General features: G+C 45.5%; 1 protein-coding gene across 11 annotated transcripts in view; it reads left to right on the top strand.

Annotated features, from left to right (window-relative positions):
- RBFOX1 (RNA binding fox-1 homolog 1) overlaps nt 1-18,776 on the top strand; it is a 2,434,604-nt gene that overhangs the window by 1,639,194 nt on the left and 776,634 nt on the right. The gene's annotated exons all lie outside the window — the stretch shown is intronic.

The following is an 18,776-nucleotide window of genomic DNA, read 5'->3' as shown; positions in this document are numbered from 1 at the left end:
TGGGTGTTCGATTTTTGTTTGTTGGCTTCTCCATACAGCAGGGACAGCCCTTACAATCTGGAAGCGGAAACGTTGTTTCTGATAACTGAGGCTTAAATCCCAGGGAGGTGTTTAACTGGCCAACCAAGTTATCTATCCAGCTATGAACTGATCAGAGTGAGTAGGCACTGCCAATAAGGAGGGTAAGGGGAGAGCAAAGTCCACTATCCTAACTTGTACAGACTGAGCCGGGCTGTGGAATGGGATTAGTTTCCCCAAGGAAAGGATTCTGGCCAGAAAAGAAACTCAGCTGTATGGAATGTGATTTGTAAAATAGAGGCTAAGGACTAAGACATCTTTAAAGTTCCCCTTTCCTCTGAAATTCAATGATTTTTCTCTCTTTGATATGTACAGCAATATGTAAGCAATAACTTTTACTCCAAAAAAGCCTAAGGTCTATAACAGAAACTACAAGTGAAAGTCCAGCATATAGAAACAAGGGCTCTTGGAAGAAGCTTCATCAAGAGACACACCCAACGCAGAACCATAAAGTAGGGAAGAAAAAAAAAATTCACCGGTTAGTTTTTCCTCCCTTTATTGAAACAGGTTCTGTGGATAATTATTACAGATAATTATTACTTATTTCAGAGTGTACTAGTCTGCTAAAGTTTCCATGACAAATACTGGAGACTAGATGACTTACGCACCGGAAATATGTTTTCTCATAGTTCTGGAGGTTGGACATCCAAGATCGTGGTCTCAAAGGTTTGTTTTCTGTTGAGGCCTCTCTCCTTGGCTTGCAGACGACCACCTTCCTGCCATCTCATCACATTGCCTTTTCTCTGTATGCATCCCTGGCATCTCTTCTTCTTCTTATAAGGACACCAATCCTATGGGATAATGGCCTCACCCCATGACCTCATTTGGGCTTCCCCAGTGGCCCAACAGTAAAGAACCTGCCTGCACTGCAGGAGCCATAGGAGATGTGGGTTTGATCCAGGGGTTGGAAAGATCCCCTGGAGGAAGAACTGGCAACCTACTCCAGTATTCTTGCCTGGAGAATTCCATGGACAGAGGAGCCTGGCAGGCTACAGTCCATGGGGTTGCAAAGAGTCAAACACGACTGTAAGTGACTTAGCACTGCTGCTGCTGCTGCTAAGTAGCTTCAGTGGTGTCTGACTCTGTGCGACCCCATAGACAGCAGCCCACCAGGCTCCCCCGTCCATGGGATTCTCCAGGCAAGAACACTGGAGTGAGTTGCCATTTCCTCCTCCAATGCATGAAAGTGAAAAGTCAAAGTGAAGTCGCTCAGTTGTTTCCGACTCCTAGTGACCCCATGGACTGCAGCCCACCAGGCTCCTCCGTCCATGGGATTTTCCAGGCAAGAGTACTGGAGTGGGGTGCCATTGCCTTCTCCATGACTTAGCATGCACAACCTTAATTACCTCCTTAAAGGGCTCGTGTTCAAATACAGTCACATGGGACATTAGCACTTCAACGTGAATTTTTTGGGGGACTCAGTTCAGTCTTTAACACAGGATTTTTAGTTCCTTCTGCATTCTTCTGTCTGTGCTCAAGCCACACCTGGAAGGAATGACATTCTCACCTCCTCTGCCTGCTGAACTGTTCTTGCTGTAAAGCTCTTTTCCCTGAGCTCTCATCTTTACCTAAGCATAACCATCCAGTCCTCTGCATCTCACAGCTTCATGCATGGATTCACTGTAGCATCCCACACCTATTTATTTAGATGTCTGGCCCCCTACCCATCACACTACCCTCTACACCTTTTGTATCCTGAGAATGAGGACAATGACTCAAGTGTTTGGTATCCCATTACTTGGCTCAGAGTTGACTTTCAATGTGACCCTCTTTTCTCATCCCACAATTCAGCCTGCACCTCCCCTCTTTCTACATCAGCACACAGCACCTGGATGTATATTGTTATATCTTTTTGTGTATTTATTTTCAGCTGCACTGGATCTGTGACTTGGATCAAAGCCGGACAAACAGAAAATGCATTGGGCAATTTTCCCCCTGGCTTAGAAGTTATATGTGAGTTAGGGACTTATTTCTGTAACATTAAAACAATAAGGTTTCCCTAGTTGCACAGTGGATAAGAATCTGCCTGCTAATGCAAGGTTTGATCCCTGGTCCAGGAAGATTCCATGTACCACAGAGCAAGTAAGCCTGTGTGCTGTGGCTACTGAAGCCCATGCACTCTAGAGCCTGTGCTCTGCAGCAGAAGAAGCTCCAGTGAGAAGCCTGCACACCACAGCTAGAGTGTAGCCCCTGCTCACCACAGCTAGAGAAAGCCTGCACACAGCAGTGAAAGATCCAGTGCAGCTGAAAATAAATACAAAAAAGGTATGACAATGTACATCCAGGTGCTGTGTGCTGATGTAGAAACTCAGTCTCTCCCAATGATGTAGAAAGAGGGGAGATGAAGGCTGAATTGAGGAATGAGAAAAGAGGGTGGCCTGGGAAAACTACCGTGGGGAGCAGCCATTGTGCAGGATGGGAAAGAGACGTGGATCCATGAAACTTGGGTAGAGGACTTCCGTTTAATACAGAACAGAAGGTCTCCATCACAGCAGATGTCAACGGGTCTATTACCTACCTCAACTTTTTCATTTGTGCCAGTAGAGAAGAACCACGGGAATAAATGAAGCATGGGAGAGTCACTCATCTTTCTGAGGGTGTCCAGCTCAGCTGCCTGTTGGCTGGAAACTGGGGTGATCTTTCATGATTACTCTGGGGTGTTCCACCTAACTGATGCTGCTTGACAAACTGCCCTAATGTAGTGGCTTAAAATAATATTCATTTATTTTGCTCCAGAACCTGGCAACTGAGTCTGCTCAGGTAGACAGTTCTTATTCAGGACTTTTCATGTGGTTCCAGAGAGAGGAGCTCAGTCTGGGGTTGTTTGGAAAAACACTTCTTCACCCACTCTTCTGAGCTGGGTAAACTCAGAGAGTTAGAGGCTTGTCTTAGTCCATTTGAGCTGCTGTAACAAAAATATCACACTGGGTAGCTTAAAGACATCAGAAATTTGTTCTCATCATTCTGGAGTCTAGGAAGTCCAAGGTCAAGGTGCCAATAGATTCATTGTCATGTAAGAGCCAATTTCTTGGCTCTCACTGTGTCCTCATATGGCAGAAGAGGTGAGTGAGCTTTTGGGGGACTCTTTTATAAGGGCATTAGTCCCATTCATTATGAGGGTATTAATTCCATTCACAAGGGCTCCACTCTCAGGACCTAATCACATCCCAAAGGAGGTTCCATCTCCTAATGCCATCACATTGAGAATTGGGTTTCAATATCTGAATTTAGGGGGAATTTAAGCATATAGCTGGAGCTGCTCAGATCTCTCTCTCTCTTTCTCTCTCTCTCTCTCTCTGTCTCTCTCTCTCTGTCTCTTGTGTCATCTCTTGACAAGATCTGTTTCATGGTGGAGGAATGACAGGGAGGGTGGCCAGACATCTTACATATGGCATCACTTCCACTATGTGGATCCACTGAAGCAGGAATAGGTTCAGTCAAGTTCAAGGCACTGTAGACGCCATCTCTTGATGGAGGAGGGCCAGCGTTATGGACCAGCATATGGGAAGGGAATGCATGGCTGCTGTGGAAGAATGCAGTCCCCACAGGTGGTCGATAACAGACACGCACAGTTTTCTTCCTGGAAATTGTCCTTGAGTGCCTTCATTTGACATTTCCCCTGACATCTCTGCAGAGCACATAACTTTGGTCAAGGATCAACATGGCATCTCTGATAGAGAAATTCTTCCCTTCTGTCTTTACAGGAAAGAATAGGAGCTTTGATTTCTGTAGATTCCTGATTCTGCTCTTGTTGTTGATCAGTTGCTAAGTCATATTTGATTCTTTGCCTTGGGCTGCAGCACGCCAGGCTCCTCATCCTTCACTATCTCCCAGAGTTTGCTCAGATTCATGTCCACTGAGTCCACAATGTCATCCAACCATCTCATCCTCTGGCACCCCCTTCTCCTTTTGCCTTCCATCTTTCCCAGCGTCAAGATCTTTTCCAATGAGTCGGCTCTTTGCATCAGGTGGCCAAAGTTCTTCCAATGAATATCCAGGGTTGATTTCCTTTAGGATTGACTGGTTTGATCTCTTTACTCTCCACGGGACTCCCAACAGTCTTCTCCAGCACCACATTGTGAAAGCATCAATTCTTCGATGCTCAACCTTCTTTATGGCCCAGCTCTCACATCTATTCATGACTACTGGAAGAACCATAGATTTGACTATACAGACCTAGTTCTATAAGAGCACCTTAAAAATAAGGCTCTCTTGATCCTCGAAGGTGTCTGAAGAAAATTCTCTTGTTACATGTGCAAAAACGTCAGACTGTTGACAAAGGAGTTAATTTAGGCTGATTGGAAACTTAAGTCAGAAAGGATAGCTTTGGTAAAACTCTGCATCTTTACCAAGGCTCATCGTGTATATTAAGCATTATTTTTTCCACTTTGAAGAAGCCAAGCTGCAAATATTAAACTGCCTTTGAAGGCTTTCCAATAAATAAACACTAAGGTGTTTGCTTCATTTCATTGAAGAAAGCAAAACTGTGATAATTTCTTGATACTTTGGTAAGCTGGATATGTGTGTCAAATGCCCTCAGACTTTTGTTACCCATGGAACTTTCTTCATATGAAATCTTACTTAAGTTTAAACAAATACAAGGAAAATAAAGCAGAACTACTCTGAGACAGGCCATCCAAGGAGGTTTTCTCAAGAATAAATTTTGGCATAGAGACTATACTGTTTTTCATGGACATTACACACACACACACACACACACACACACACACATTCATGTGCACACACACACACATACACACACATATATTTATATATATGGTGGGGATTAATTTTATACCTTTGTATTTGAACATCAAGATTTCAAACAAGTTTGCAATTAGTATTCACACTAGAAAAGAAGAGTTGCTGGATGGATTAATTAAATCTGCCCTTGCAGTGGTGGCCAAAGCCTGTTGATTATGTAAAGTTTTATTTCTCTCTCTCTCTCATAATGACATCCCTCTTATGACAGAGGAGTAACCTGTAATTTATAAAAGTGTTTACATCTTCACAAATCTCCTAGGTCTTACTGAGCATTGAAGGCAGGATCTGGAGCTAAGTCCACATATCACTCAAATGGTGACAATAGAGACATAAAACTTCTCTGTCAACAAGACTCCCACATAAAATAACAGACAACACCTGAAGTGTCAGTCACCTTCGCAGGCAGTTTTTGAAGTCAGATTTTAGATCGAGGAGTTGAGATTTATTTTGATGTCAAAAAGTTATTCACACGTTTACGTAGAAAGAAAGTGGCAGATCAACAGGGTGTTGATTACGAAGTCGCTGTGTAATAAATCAGGGTAGTGATTCTGGCCGTCTCCCCAATTTTGCCCCAGGGATGGGCTTATTTATGGCGTTTTTAGGTCTGAGGAGTTGATTTAGATTTGCAATAACATGTCCCTTTCCATTAGTGACACCGGCATGCTTCTGAGTACCACTCTTTTGCATTTGATGATTGGCATTTTTTAAATTGCATGACTATAAATTATCAGGTGGGAACAAGCCTCCATTTACATCATGATTTTGTTGAAACATTTGTTTAATAAAAACATGATAGTTAAGATAAAATACCTCACTCGTCTCTTCCCTCTTTGTCCTTCTTCGTGCAACATTAATTATAACCGAGGAGTGTTTGAACTACCGAGAAATAGCCTCTCACGACCACCTTCTTTGCTCATGGGGAGACTGAGGCTCAGCGAGGAAGGGCTTTTTTTAGGATGGCTCTCTGACATAAGTCTGCTTCATCTGGGAAGTTTGCTATTATACAAGTGATGATTCTCAAGTCGACTCAGGTGTGTGCTGAGTCCCAGGAGGCAGGTTCTCCAGAGGCTCTTGAAACTTGGCCTGATTTAGAAACCAAAGTCAGAGACACATAGGAGAAGTGCAAACCCCATGTCTGTCGCTTCCCAGCTTTAGAACCCGGGGCAAGTCATCTCTTCTCTCCGAATCCTGGGGTCCTCATCTATAAGGTCAGGAAGGATAATTATACCCACCTGTTGTTGTTCAGTCACTAAGCCATGTCTGACTCTGTGACCCCATGGACTGCAGCACACCAGGCTTCCCTGTCCTTCACTATCTCCTGGAGTTTGCTCTAACTCATGTCCACTGAGTCAGTGATGCTATAGCAAACTTATAAGGCTATTATAAGGATGCATTTTATTTATTTACAGAGTTTTTGATGTGGACCGTTTTTAAAGTCTTTATTGAATTTGCTACAATATTTCTTCTGTTGTATGGTGGGTTTTTTGTTTTGTTTTGTTTTTTTACCTTGAGGCATGTGGAATCTTAGCTCCCTGATGAGGGATTGAACCTGTACCCCCTGCATTGGAAGGTGGATTCTTAACCACTGGACTGCCAGGGAAGTCCCAAGGATGAAATTTTGTATGGGAGAACATCCCTGTCATACCGTAGTCAATTGTCTATAAATCATTCTTTGTCTCTTCTTGACCTTTAAACCCTCCTATTGTGTGCATGCACACATACACATAGACATGCACAAACCAACACATACATGTGCACAAATGCAGATGTGCACACATAGACACACAAACACAGACACACATACATACGCACACACACACACATCTGTGTCCTGGATTAATTGATTGTGAGATTTTTGTTCTACATCTCTCGGGTCAGAGGTCTTTAAAATGATCACACTCAAGCAAAATGCGAACATTGTGGCATTAACTCAGTTCAGTGCTCGCTTTTGTAAAGGGCAGTTCTTGCTTCTCTGTGAGTGTGTCCATGAAATATTGGTGGTTGTATAAACCAGCACCTTCTATTCCTTTCATGGCAGCAACAAGAGAGAAACATAATAGTATTTGTCATCCTTTGGGTCAGACGGTAAAAGCATCTGCCTGCAATTCGGGAGACCAGGGTTTGATTCCTGGGTCGGAAAGATCCCCTGGAGAAGGAAATGCCAATCCACTCCAGTACTCTTGCCTGGAAAATCCCATGGACGGAGGAGCCTGATAGGCTACAGTCCCTGGGGTCGCAAAGAGTCGGACACGATTGAGCGACTTCACTTTCACTTCACTATATCTATCTATCTATCTATCTATCTATATATCAATTGACTTAATGAGAATGAGAACACCTTTTAGACTAAGCAGATTACCTTCACTTTGCTTTGCAAATTTGAGTGAAGGCCCTAAAGGCCTTGGATGGAAGAGGGAGCTGGCTTCAGGGAGCATACAGAGAAAGTGAAGACAGGGCTAGGGGTTAAGCACTAGAGAACTGGGGAAGTGGCAGGACCCACCTGTGGAGTTTGGGGAGGTTGGGGGAGCAGAGACTTTCCGGTGCATAGTGAGGACTTTAAGTGGGTGATGAATTTTTTGAGTCTTGCTGTGGTTCCTCGTTTATCATCATCAACATTAATTATCCCTGTTGGGACCATTGGCATTGAACTGCTTCTGTGTGAAGCCTGGTCTGAAAGGATGAAGCAGCAGGCTTAATTTTCTTCTAGTTGCACTTACATTTGTCAAGGGAAAGACTCACGCTGGACTTTCTCACATACTCCTCAAGAGGTTGTATTAAGGACTCTCACTGAAGAGGAAACAAGGAGTAGGGAAGACTTGGAACTGATGGGTCAGTGTTGACTCTTGGCTCTGCTCAGGGAGTGGTTTAAATCCATTGCCTCTGTTCCTTACCTGCTATTTAGGGAAGAAGTGTTCTTCCAGTTCTACCTCATCATATCAAAGTCTTGCCAAACCTAAAGGCTTTCAAAGCCAATTTTATGAATCTTTCATGGTCCTGTGTGTTGAGTGGGTTCAGGTAGGCAATTCCCTCTGGGAGCCTCCATGTGCAAAACTGTGTAACTCAGATTGGGACTTGAACTCATGGGTGGAGACTCAAAGTCAGCAAAAATCCAGATTGGGATTTGAATTGAAATCTTTTCATTGGTCTTGTATTTGAAATCACACTGAGTTTCAGGACGTAGTGAAGCTCAGGTTCTTGATGTCTCATCACAGAAAGAATTCAGTGAAGGACAAAGTGACAGGTAAGAAATGGACTTATTTAGAGAGAAACACACCCCACAGAGTGCAGGCCATCTCAGAACGTGAGAGTGGCCTTGAAATATGGTGTGATTAGTTCTTATGGGTTGGGTAATTTCATAGGCTAACGAGTGGGAGGATTATTCCAACTATTTGGAGGAAAGAATGAAGATTCCTAGGAATTGATATAACTGCCCAATTTTTCATCTTTGATGGTTGGTCTTGGAACTATCCTGGAGAAGGGAATGGAAACCCACTCCAATATTCTTGCCTGGAGAATCCCATGGACAGAGGAGCCTGGTGGGCTACAGTCCATAGCGTTGCAGAGAGTCAGGCATAACTGAAGGGACTTATCACGCACACACACTTGGAACCATCATGGCGCTGATGGTTGTGTCACTTAGCTTATGCTAATGTTTACAATGAGTGTGTGATGAAGCCAAAGCCCCAGTGGAAGTCAGATATTCTGCCATCTTGGACCTAGTTGGCTTTAACCAGTTTTCGTTATATCCTATGGCCATATCATTCTTTTAAGTGCTGTTCCCTGCCCCCTCCCCTCCTGTTTCAGTTGCAATAAGAGAACGGTTCAGACTGGAGTCACTGAATGGCTTGAAAGGGCCGGACATCAAAGGAGGCTTCTTTTCTCACTTGCCTGGCATCTGAGTCAGGTTAGCTGAAACAGCTCCTGGAGGGCCAGGCACCTGTCTTTTCTTAGAGCCTCTCTATGTAGATAGCTTGGGCTTCCTCATGTCATGGCTGTCTCAGACGCCTTAGCTTCCTTAAATGGTACCTAGTTTTCTCTGGAGTGCAGATTCCAAGGGACTTCAGGGGAAGCTGAGAGACTTCTTACTGAAGACCTAGACTCTGAAGTCATGTAGCATCCCTTCCAGCACATTCCATTGGTTGCACAATACGGGAAGGGGGCCAAAGCAGGGGTGAAGACAGATGGAGGCACAGTCCATGGAAGGGGCATATTTGGAGACCAGCTCTCAGTGACGTGAGCAGCAGCAGCTCCTCTGAGCTGCAAAACCAACCAGGTGATGAGATTTTATACCTTTTCTGCAAAGCAAGGGGAGGGGAAAGTTAACTTCATCTTGGAGGCTCCAAAAGTTGAGGCACAGCACTTTTTCCAGTAAGCTTGGCCGTCTTTGCTGAGCCCTGCACTATGCAGCCATTAGCAGGCGGCCAATGCTTTGCTTTATGAGGCAATTATTCCAACACACTCTATTCAAAATACACATTAGAACTTAACCTTCTGAATCCTGAAGTAGCATTTTTATCACCCAACATTAGAAAAGAGACAGAGTCAGCATATTTCCTCCCCCCCTTTTATGATCTGGTATCATTAATAAAGCATTGGGTAAGGACCTTCTCACAATTCTTCCAGATAATTTGCAACATGAAAGGCGTCCTGTGATACAATTGTCTGTTGGCTTATTCACATAACAGAGGAAACACATGGATCGTTTAAAAAATAAAGCCAAGGGATGAAAACAGCCAAAAGGGATATTTCCTCCCAATGATGTGAATGCACATCAAGAATAGAGATGTGACGTTCTTGGAAATGCACAAGTAGAAATGGGAAGTTAATATGGAATTTCTAATTAGGGTCACATGCTAATGAACTCCCTCTTCATGTTAGTTTTATGCCGCTTCAGAAATTTTTTATCATATGCTTAAAAATTTATGGCCAGAAACATTAATGAAAATGAGGCGTGAATTGGAAATTGTGTCATTATGGAGATGAGGGTGGCCCGGCATTACTGACTTTCAAGGAGGTATCTTTTATTGCCTTTTTGGAGAACGAGAGAAATGATACAGGTAAAATTAATGGCAAGACTTATCCTCCATCCTGACATAGACAGCCTGGTTATATGTATAGTTATAAAAGTTTGATTTTAATAAGATTTTGAATTAATTATAAGGAGAATATTAATCACCATTGACAGTCATTTTTTTTTCCAGAATAAAATGTCCCCAGCTAAGTAATATCATAGTTCTTAAGTGCATGGAGATAGGCATTTTCTTTTTCTCTTGGCTTTGTCTTTTCGGAAATTAAAATCCACCTTTTCAGAAACCTGTGGACGGGAAGGCACATGCCGTTCCTTCTGTGAAATAGTCACTCGGTTTCACATTGTATTTTAAAAGTGTCTCTGCTTGCTGAGCTCGGGGGACCGGCAGACTTCATGAGCAGCTGCCGTGTTTATGAGGAGGGGAAGGAACTTGGGTATATTAAACTTACTTTGTTTTTAATCTCTCAGAAACTATTGTTTTCAATACATCTGATAACTGTCATATTTGAATAGATTTTCAGCAAAGCACATTTCGAGTTTCTAAGAATTATCTCTGAAACTTATCACGGCAGAGATGAGCACAGAAGTCAGAATAAAATCCCATTTCTAGACTGATCTCTAGAGCATGGTTTCTTTCTCTCTCACTAATTCCAGGAACATCAGACCCAGGGCTTTAGCAGCTCCTCAAATGCCACCTCCTTCCTCTGGGTCTTTTCCAGCTCCATCCAAACTTAGGACTCTTGTCTGCAGGGGAGACCCACTTCTTTCTCCCTTCCTGCCTTCTTACCACTCTGCCCTCCTTCCCCGTCTCTCTCTTTTTCTTTAAAATGATTCCAGTACCAAGACCCTGATGCTGGGAAGGATTGAGGACAGGAGGAGAAGGGGATAGCAGAGGATGAGATGGTTGGATGGCACCACTGACTCAATGGACATGAGTTTGAGCAAACTCCGGGAGATGGTGAAGGACAGGGAAACCTGGTGTGCTGCAGTCCATGGGGTCACAGAGAGTCAAATACAACTGAGCGACTGAACACCACCACCAACCAAGTGACTCTGCCTGCCAATGCTGGAGATGGCGGGTTCGATTCCCGGGTCTGGAAGATCCCCTGGGGTAGGAAATGGCTACTCACTCCAGCATTCTTGCCTGGGAAATCTCATGGACAGAGGAGCCTGGCGGACTGCAGGAGCCTGGGGTCACAGAGAGTGGGACACAACTTAGTGACTTAGTGATAATAAAGTACAAAGTGCATTTGTCTTTTTCTGACACCCCTGGTTGTCCCACAGTTCAAGGCAGTTCTGACTCAGAGGTAGCATCAGATGCCACAGGTTAAGGGCTCAGTCCCATAAGACTCTCCCCTCCCCCCGTCCCAAGTCACCTGTGATTGTCACCTGTGCATCCGACCCACTGATTGTAGAAGGGAGGTTCTGACGAGCTCCTCCTTGGGTTCAATTAGTTTGCTAGCTCCCAGAACTCAGACACATTAACTACTCTATCACCGGTTTATTGCAAAAGGTGACTCAGGAACAGCCTGATAGAAGAGTTGCACAGGGCTAGGCCTACGGGAAGGGGGTGCAGGGCTTCTAAGCTCTCTCCACCACCTCCCTCTCCCCAGATCTGCACCTGCTTAGCAGCCTAGATGCTCCGTAAACCCTGTGCTTTGAAGTTTTTACGGAGACTTCATTACACAGGCGTGATTCATGAAATCCTTGGCCACTAGTGACTGAACTCAGTATCCAACTCCTCTCCTCCCCCGGGGAGCTCTGTGATGACTGCAATGGGTAGAGTGATAGGGGAGGGGAGGACCACGAGGGAGGGATATATGTGTGAATACAGCTGATTCACTTTGTGGTAGAGCAGAAAGTAACACAACATCTTAAAGCAATTATCCTCCTACAAAGAAGTATATAAACATGGGGGACACAGAAAGGTTTTTTGTGCCCAGAAGCCCCACAGGGTCCTGTTTGGTATTACTTTCTCTTTAAAGAACGCTTATTGGATTTAGCGCATGCGTGCCTACGTGCGAAGTCGCTTGCTTCAGTGTGTCCGACTCTTTGCAACCACATGGACTATTGGCCACCAGGCTCCTCTGTCCATGGGATTCTCCAGGCAAGAATATTGGAGTGGGTTGCCATGCCCTCCTCCAGGGTATCTTCCTAACCCAGGGATCGAACCCAGGTCTTCTCCATTGCAGATGGATTCTTTAACCGCTGAACCACCGGGAAAGCCATTTGATTTAGGGCTCACCCTAAATATAGTCTCATCTAGACATCCTTGACTTGATTACACCTGCAGACTCTATTTCTAGAAAAGCCACATCCATGATACTGGGAGTGAGAACTTGTACATATCCTTGGCAGCTGGAGGGCAGAATTCAATTCACTACAACCTGTGTAAGTTTTTCTCCGATGTAACTTAGATGTGAATTCATCCCTTCCTCCCCCACATATTAGACCCCAGGTTAACACAGCTCCTATTGAAGCTGTGTACCTCAGACTGGGGCTTGAACCCATGGTCTTTTAATTAGAATCAATCACCTGGTACCTAGACTTAGGCTTAATCCTTTATGTCTCATCACAGACAGAATTTCGTGAGAGACAAAATGATTGGGAAGAAATAGATTTACTTAGAAACATGTGGGCCGTCTCAGAAGGCAAGAGGGCCCCAAATATGGGGTGATTAGTTTTTATGGGCTGGGCAATTTCATAGGTTAATGAGTGGAAGGATTATTCCAACTGTTTTGAGGGAAGGAGTGAAGATTTCCAGAAATTGTGTCACTGTACTTTCCGACCTTTTACGATTAGCCTCAGAACTGCCATGGTGCCTTTGGGTGTGTCATTTAGCTAATGCATTCCAACAAGCATACAATGAGGCTCAAAGTCTGCTAGAAGTAGAATCTTCTGCCATCTTGGACCTGGTTGGTTCTAACCAGTTTTTGTCATGTCCTGTGGCTATGTCATTCTTTCAGTGGTTGTGCCCTGCCCTCTTATCTCCCATTTCAAATGTAGCTCCTATGTCTGCAGCCTTGGTCTCTTAATTTCAGAAATCCAGTGCTCAAAAGCATCATGAAAATAATTCAGGTGACACCTCAAAATAAAGCTTGGGGTGCAAGGGGAGATTTTGCCCAGACCGCATGGCAATGTGCAAGATCTAGGAAATAAAGCAATATTGACTCCCAGCCAGGATTTCAGTTCTATAAAAGCTGGGTTTGAAACATCATCATTGTATGATTGCCTGAGCAGTTGATCCAGGCATGATTCTCTCCCCTCCTTCATCGAGGACATCATGGTCCACCCCTGGCTGCAGGGCAAACTTGGGCTCTGGTCCCTGATGGGTCTCCAGCCTAGCACACCCCACCTACATGTTTTAATGTCACTTACTAGATAATCATGTCAAGAGGTAGCATCAGAAGCAGACGTTCTGTGGCCATAAAGCGAGCACATCCCAGCATCATTCCACAGTGACTGTTTTTCTTTTATGACTGAGCCTCTCCACTTTGCAGAAATGAGATCCCAGCACCATTTTCAGAATTTTAAAAAACCTCATGAGAACTCACAATGCTTTGCTTTCAGCTGGACTTCAACCAAGCAGGTGGTGGTAACATAAGTTACCCCATGTTCATCTGAACCACTGGTCCATAATTGGGTACATCTTAGATGATCTGCTGGCAAAGAAGCAAATGGCTTGACAGAAGCTTAAAACTTACATTTTGGTTGACAAAATTCCTGTTGAGCAGAGCTTAAGAACCTCTCAGCAGGGCTGTTTGGAAAGTTTAAAAAGCTAAGAGGGGCTTTGAAAAAGACAGGTTGAAATCCTTGCCCACCAACTCCTTGGCAGGTGATGCTGGGTAATTCACAACTTAACCTCTCAAAGCTTATTTTCTCCTCTGAAAAGTTAAGCCAGGCTAATACCTACCTCAATCCTAAAGAAAATCAACCCTGCATATTCATTGGAAGAACTGATACTGAAGCTGCTATAATTTGGCCACCTGATGTGAAGAGCCGACTCATGGGAAAAGACCCTGATGCTGGGAAAGATTGAGGGCAGGAAGAGAAGGGGGCAACAGAGCACGAGATGGTTGGATGGCATCACCGGCTTAATGGACATGAGTTTGAGCAAGCTCTGGGAGATAGTGAAGCACAGGGAAGCCTGGCGTGCTGCCGCCCATGGGGTCGCAGAGAGTGGGACAGGACTGAGTTGCTGAACAACAGTCTATCATCTGTCAGCAATAGGTCAGGGTATCATTGTCTACGAACAGAGAGACAGAGGGAGTAAGGAGACCGTGTAAAGGTCAGATAGGGGTTCCAACAAGTGATGTATTTGAACTGGGACGGTAGCCCTGGAGTTGTGTGGGAGCCATTAGGAAGGAGACTAGAAACACGACCCAGGTGAAGGACCCCACCACCTGTGTGTGTCCCTGCTGGGCTCTGTTTCATCCGCAGCCCCATTTGCCCTCCCTGCCCCTGCTCAGCGCAGATCACTGTTGACCAAAGAGCAAAGCATTTGCCCAGGAATCCTGTGTCTCTTTCCAAGGGCTGGGGCCAAGACGTAGGACACGGTAGATTTTTGGTTACAACGGGCCTTCTGAAATAGTCTGTGCCCGTCTGCCCGGAGAGCTGTGAGTCCCCGGGGAGTGGTGAGCGGCAGCAGGTGACTGAACTGTGAAACTCAGAATTGAAGGAGAGAGCGATTAGACTCCATCCGGCACACTTTCTGAGGAACGGGGCTGTCAGTCTGAAAAAAGACACCGCTTCTCACTGCTTCGATTCCTCCCACCAACTGTTCAGCTGCCTCCGGGTGCTAGAAGGAGGAACGTGCTCTAGGAGGGAGGCAGAGAGGGTTCGGCTGATGACAGCACAAAGTCACAGCTTCTGCTCTGGGAAGGAAGAAGCGCAGGCTCCCAGGGCTCGGGGAGGTGGGGGGGGCGCGACCCTGGGATTCTTGAAAGAGCCATTGCGGCAAGATCCCTTCCTCTGTGCTTGCTGGCCTGCACGCCCCCACTCATGAAGGGCCGCCTGCCTCGGCCTTGGGGTCGGAACCTCTGCTTCGGCTCCTCTTTTCGTTCTGAGTGACTGACAGCCTCTGCTCCAGGAAGCCTTTAACTCAGCCAAGCCCCCCAGGCGGGCTGTCACTCGGAGAGAGGAACGTTGCAAAGCTGCCTGGTGAAATTAGCAGTGATGCCAACGACGAGATCTCTCATTACTTTTCTTTCTCTTTATATGTTTATATGTTCCGCCTTCATCAGGCATCTAACTTTTTTTTGGCCTGCTCCCATCTCATGCAGCTGGAAGCTGGGAGGACCTCTGGCCATCCCAGTCCTAACTGAGGACTCAAGACTTCTCCCTGACTTTGTGTTAAGTTCTCCAGGGGCGTTTTTCGAGAGCGGTTGTGGGGATTCAGAAGAGCGAGTCTGGTAGGAGCCTTCTCAGAAGGATGTGAGGGTGTGAGTGATGGATTCCTTCCACCCTGTCAGTATCACTTTGGATTTACATAAGGTGCTGCATCCCAGAGGAATGGAAAAAAACCCACAGGAACCTGCCTGCAATCGCTACATCCCGATTTCCTTTCTCACAGCCGCTGGCTTCCTCTCCCTCCTCACTGCCTGTTACTGTGCAGACCTGGGTGATACCTTGATTACGCCAAAATGTGTCCATCCAAGTGGCTGGCTTTTTAGCAAAATCTGTGGGTTTTCTGGCTGCTGGAGGCCATTCTTGACTCTTGGCTCCATTCACATAGCAAACATTCACATAATAAGCTCATTGGGCATCCCTGGTGGCTCAGACAGTAAAGAATCTGCCTGCAATGCAGGAGACCCCGGTTCAATCGCTGGGTCGGAAGATCCCCTGGAGAAGGGAATGGCAACCCACTTCAGTATTCTTGCCTGGAGAATCCCATGGACAGAGGAGCCTGGTGGGCTACAGTCCATGGGGTCACAAAAGAGTCAGACACGACTGAGCGACTAAAACACACACACAATAAGCTCATTAGAGGAAAGCCCCTCAAAGGCTAGATTGGTGGGTGCTCAGGAAATGTGCTTTGAAGACAGAAGATGACAGAGCAAAGCCTGGATGTTGGCCATTCTTGCCCCCCTGACCCCTCCACTTCATCCCCATCTGAGAGGTACCAAGATCGCATCTCACAAAGACCTTCTAACTAAGGCATTGGTTAAGAGCATTGCTTTCAGAGTCATTCAGACCACTCTCAGCTGTGTGATCCCCAAATAAGTTACTTAACTTCTTTGAGTCCCAAGGGCCCTCACCTGTCAAGTGAGAATGACAATTAAGTTCCTGTGTGGAACTTGGAGATCTTGAGTTAAAAGGTTTGGGCAATATCCCACAGATATGATTCAGAGCAGGGCCTAGGGTGCAGCACCTGAGACAGGGCCCTGCAAGTACAAGGTTCGTTGTTGTTATTGTTCAGCTGCCAAGTTAAGTCCTACTCTTTGCGACCCTGTGGACTGGACCACACCAGGCTCATTTGTCATCCCCTGTCTCCTGGAGTTTGCTTCAATTCATGTCCTTTGAGTCAGTAATGCTATGTAAGCATCTCATCCTCTACCACTCACCTCTCCTTTTGCCTTCTATCTTCCCCAGGGTTAGATCCTGTCTTTATTTAAAATGTTGATATTTTGCCCACTATGCGATTTTCACATTTATTTTGATTTTGTGAACTATTGCATCGAAGTGGTGCATCTTGATGCCTGAGTTTTCTGGTGCCCCTGAAGTTTTGTACCTCCCCCAACTCTGGGCTCTAATTTTGAGCATCAACCATGTGTGAGGCCCGAGGATAGTCAGTGGATTTACAGTGGTGTGTCCGTGAGATGCCTTGAGTGGCCTGGAATAGATTTCCTGAGGAAATGGGCAGAAGCTAGTAAGTGTTTGTCAGTCGGTCATGTGCGACTCTTTGGGACCCCCATGAACTGTACCTCGCCAGGCTCCTCTGTCCATGGGATTCTCCAGGCAAGAACACTTGAGTGGGTAGCCATTCCCTTCTTCAGAAGAGCTTCCTGACCCGAGAATCAAACCCAGGTTTCCTGCCTTGCAGACGGATTCTTTACTGTCTGAGCCACCAGGGATGCCTGAACCTAGAAAGGGCATCGGTTGTTTCAGATAACAAGATTCCTTCTGGGATAAGACAGGGTAGGTTCAGAGACTCCATATTGTCCTCAAGAGTCGCCAGGATCATTTCTGTCCAGAGACGTTTATTTTCTTTTGTTGTATGAGCACAATTGTGTGGCCCCTAAGCTTGTCCCTTCTCCGTGTCAGGATAGTCACCTCAGTTCCAATCGTCACATGGAGAGATGGCAAGACTGGCCCCAAAGCCTCCTGCCCCTGAGGAGCACCAGGAGAGCAGTGGTCCAGGCAGAAGGATCAGGTTCTCACACCTTGTAGTCAGGGAGGGGTTTGCTTGTCAGGGAGTAAAGGGGGTACCAGATGGGCTTGGAGCCGGGGCGGTGGATGGTTACCTAGAGCCCTTTAGGCTGTGATAGGGAACATAAGCAAGTGTATGTGTATGTAAACCACTGAACAGTTTTAAAAAATATTTACTTATTTATTTTTGGCCGCGCTGGGTCTTAGCTGAGGCCTGTGGGCTCGCTCTTAGGGACTGGGCCACCAGGGAAGTCCCCATCCATTCCTCAGTTGATGGACACCAGCATTGCCTCTACCCTGTGGCTATTCTGAGTAGTGCTGCTCTGAGGCATGGCCTCGCACATACATCACAGCCTACTTTTCTTCTTCCTGGAGTGATCCAGGGGAAGGGGAGAGACTGAGGATTCAGGGGAACAAGCAGAAAATTGCAAGAGCAAATCCCTTGAGAACTCACGAGTCTTCGCGGAGAGGCTGAGGGGAGTGGGGGCAAGGATGCCTCTTTCACAAGAGCAGGTGGGAAACGAGGGAGCAGATACACAGGGAAGCTGCTAGATTAGTTGGCAGGTGGGTGAGGAAACTCCCATTTAAATGCTTCTGTTCCCTAACGAAGTTAGAGATCAGACCATCAGCTCTGTGTGTGTGTGTGTGTGTGTATGTGTTTATTGAGGGGGATGAGACGGGGCATCAGAGTTGCCTTCCCATTAATAGAATGAATGATTAACAGTTAGTACTTGAAGTCAAGTTGATGCACCCCCTTATGTGCCATGCAGACAAAATAAAGCTCAGCTCTGTTGTCAGACAAAAGCAGCTGTTATTACAATGGTTGGCATTGCAGAGATAATTCAGCTCTAAGAGATAATAACATATCAATCAGTCAGGAAACATTTCGCCCAGCAATACCCACAGTATAATATTTGAGTAATAGTCTGCTCTGGACACAACCAGGAATTTTCTTTCACTGAAATACTCCCCTTTATAGCAGAAACTTAACGCTGATTTTTTTTTCCAGCTTCTATTTGGAGAGTCTGTTTATTTCTTTTCTTCCCAAGGGGATGGGGAGATAGATATTGTAAATGGTGAGGACTTTTTATTGTTTTTGACAGTTATCAAAGAAACATTTTTTTTTAAAGAGCTGGGCCAATAGACTGAAAAATAAACCCATTTGGGATTTTTGAGTCAAGCGTATTGAGTTATGTGTGATAGTCACTTGTAGGTTTCAGGGAGCTTAACTGCACTTATTAATGGGGATGATTATAAACCAGCTGCATGCAGGTTCTCATGTGGTCCACTCTGGGTTTGATACCACTTCAAGAAGTAATAGTCCAGTATGTGGTGATATAAATCACCTCCTTTGTTTATATTCTGGAAGGTCATCAAGGTGGGGACGGACACCACCTGCTGAAATGCCCTTTGCACTCTTTCTCTATATCCCAACTCTCACATTCCCCAGAGACTGCACCCCACACACCTCAGAAAAGTTCCCCTTCTTCCTCAGGGCTTTCTGGCCACTCCCTTGTCTCCTATTCTTTTATATCCA

This window comes from Bos indicus x Bos taurus, chromosome 25, assembly GCF_003369695.1.
Source record: "Bos indicus x Bos taurus breed Angus x Brahman F1 hybrid chromosome 25, Bos_hybrid_MaternalHap_v2.0, whole genome shotgun sequence".
In the NCBI taxonomy this organism is placed as follows: Eukaryota; Metazoa; Chordata; class Mammalia; order Artiodactyla; family Bovidae; genus Bos; species Bos indicus x Bos taurus.
The sequence above is the reverse complement of the archived record's forward strand: the minus strand, read 5'-3'. Positions and strand labels throughout refer to the sequence as shown.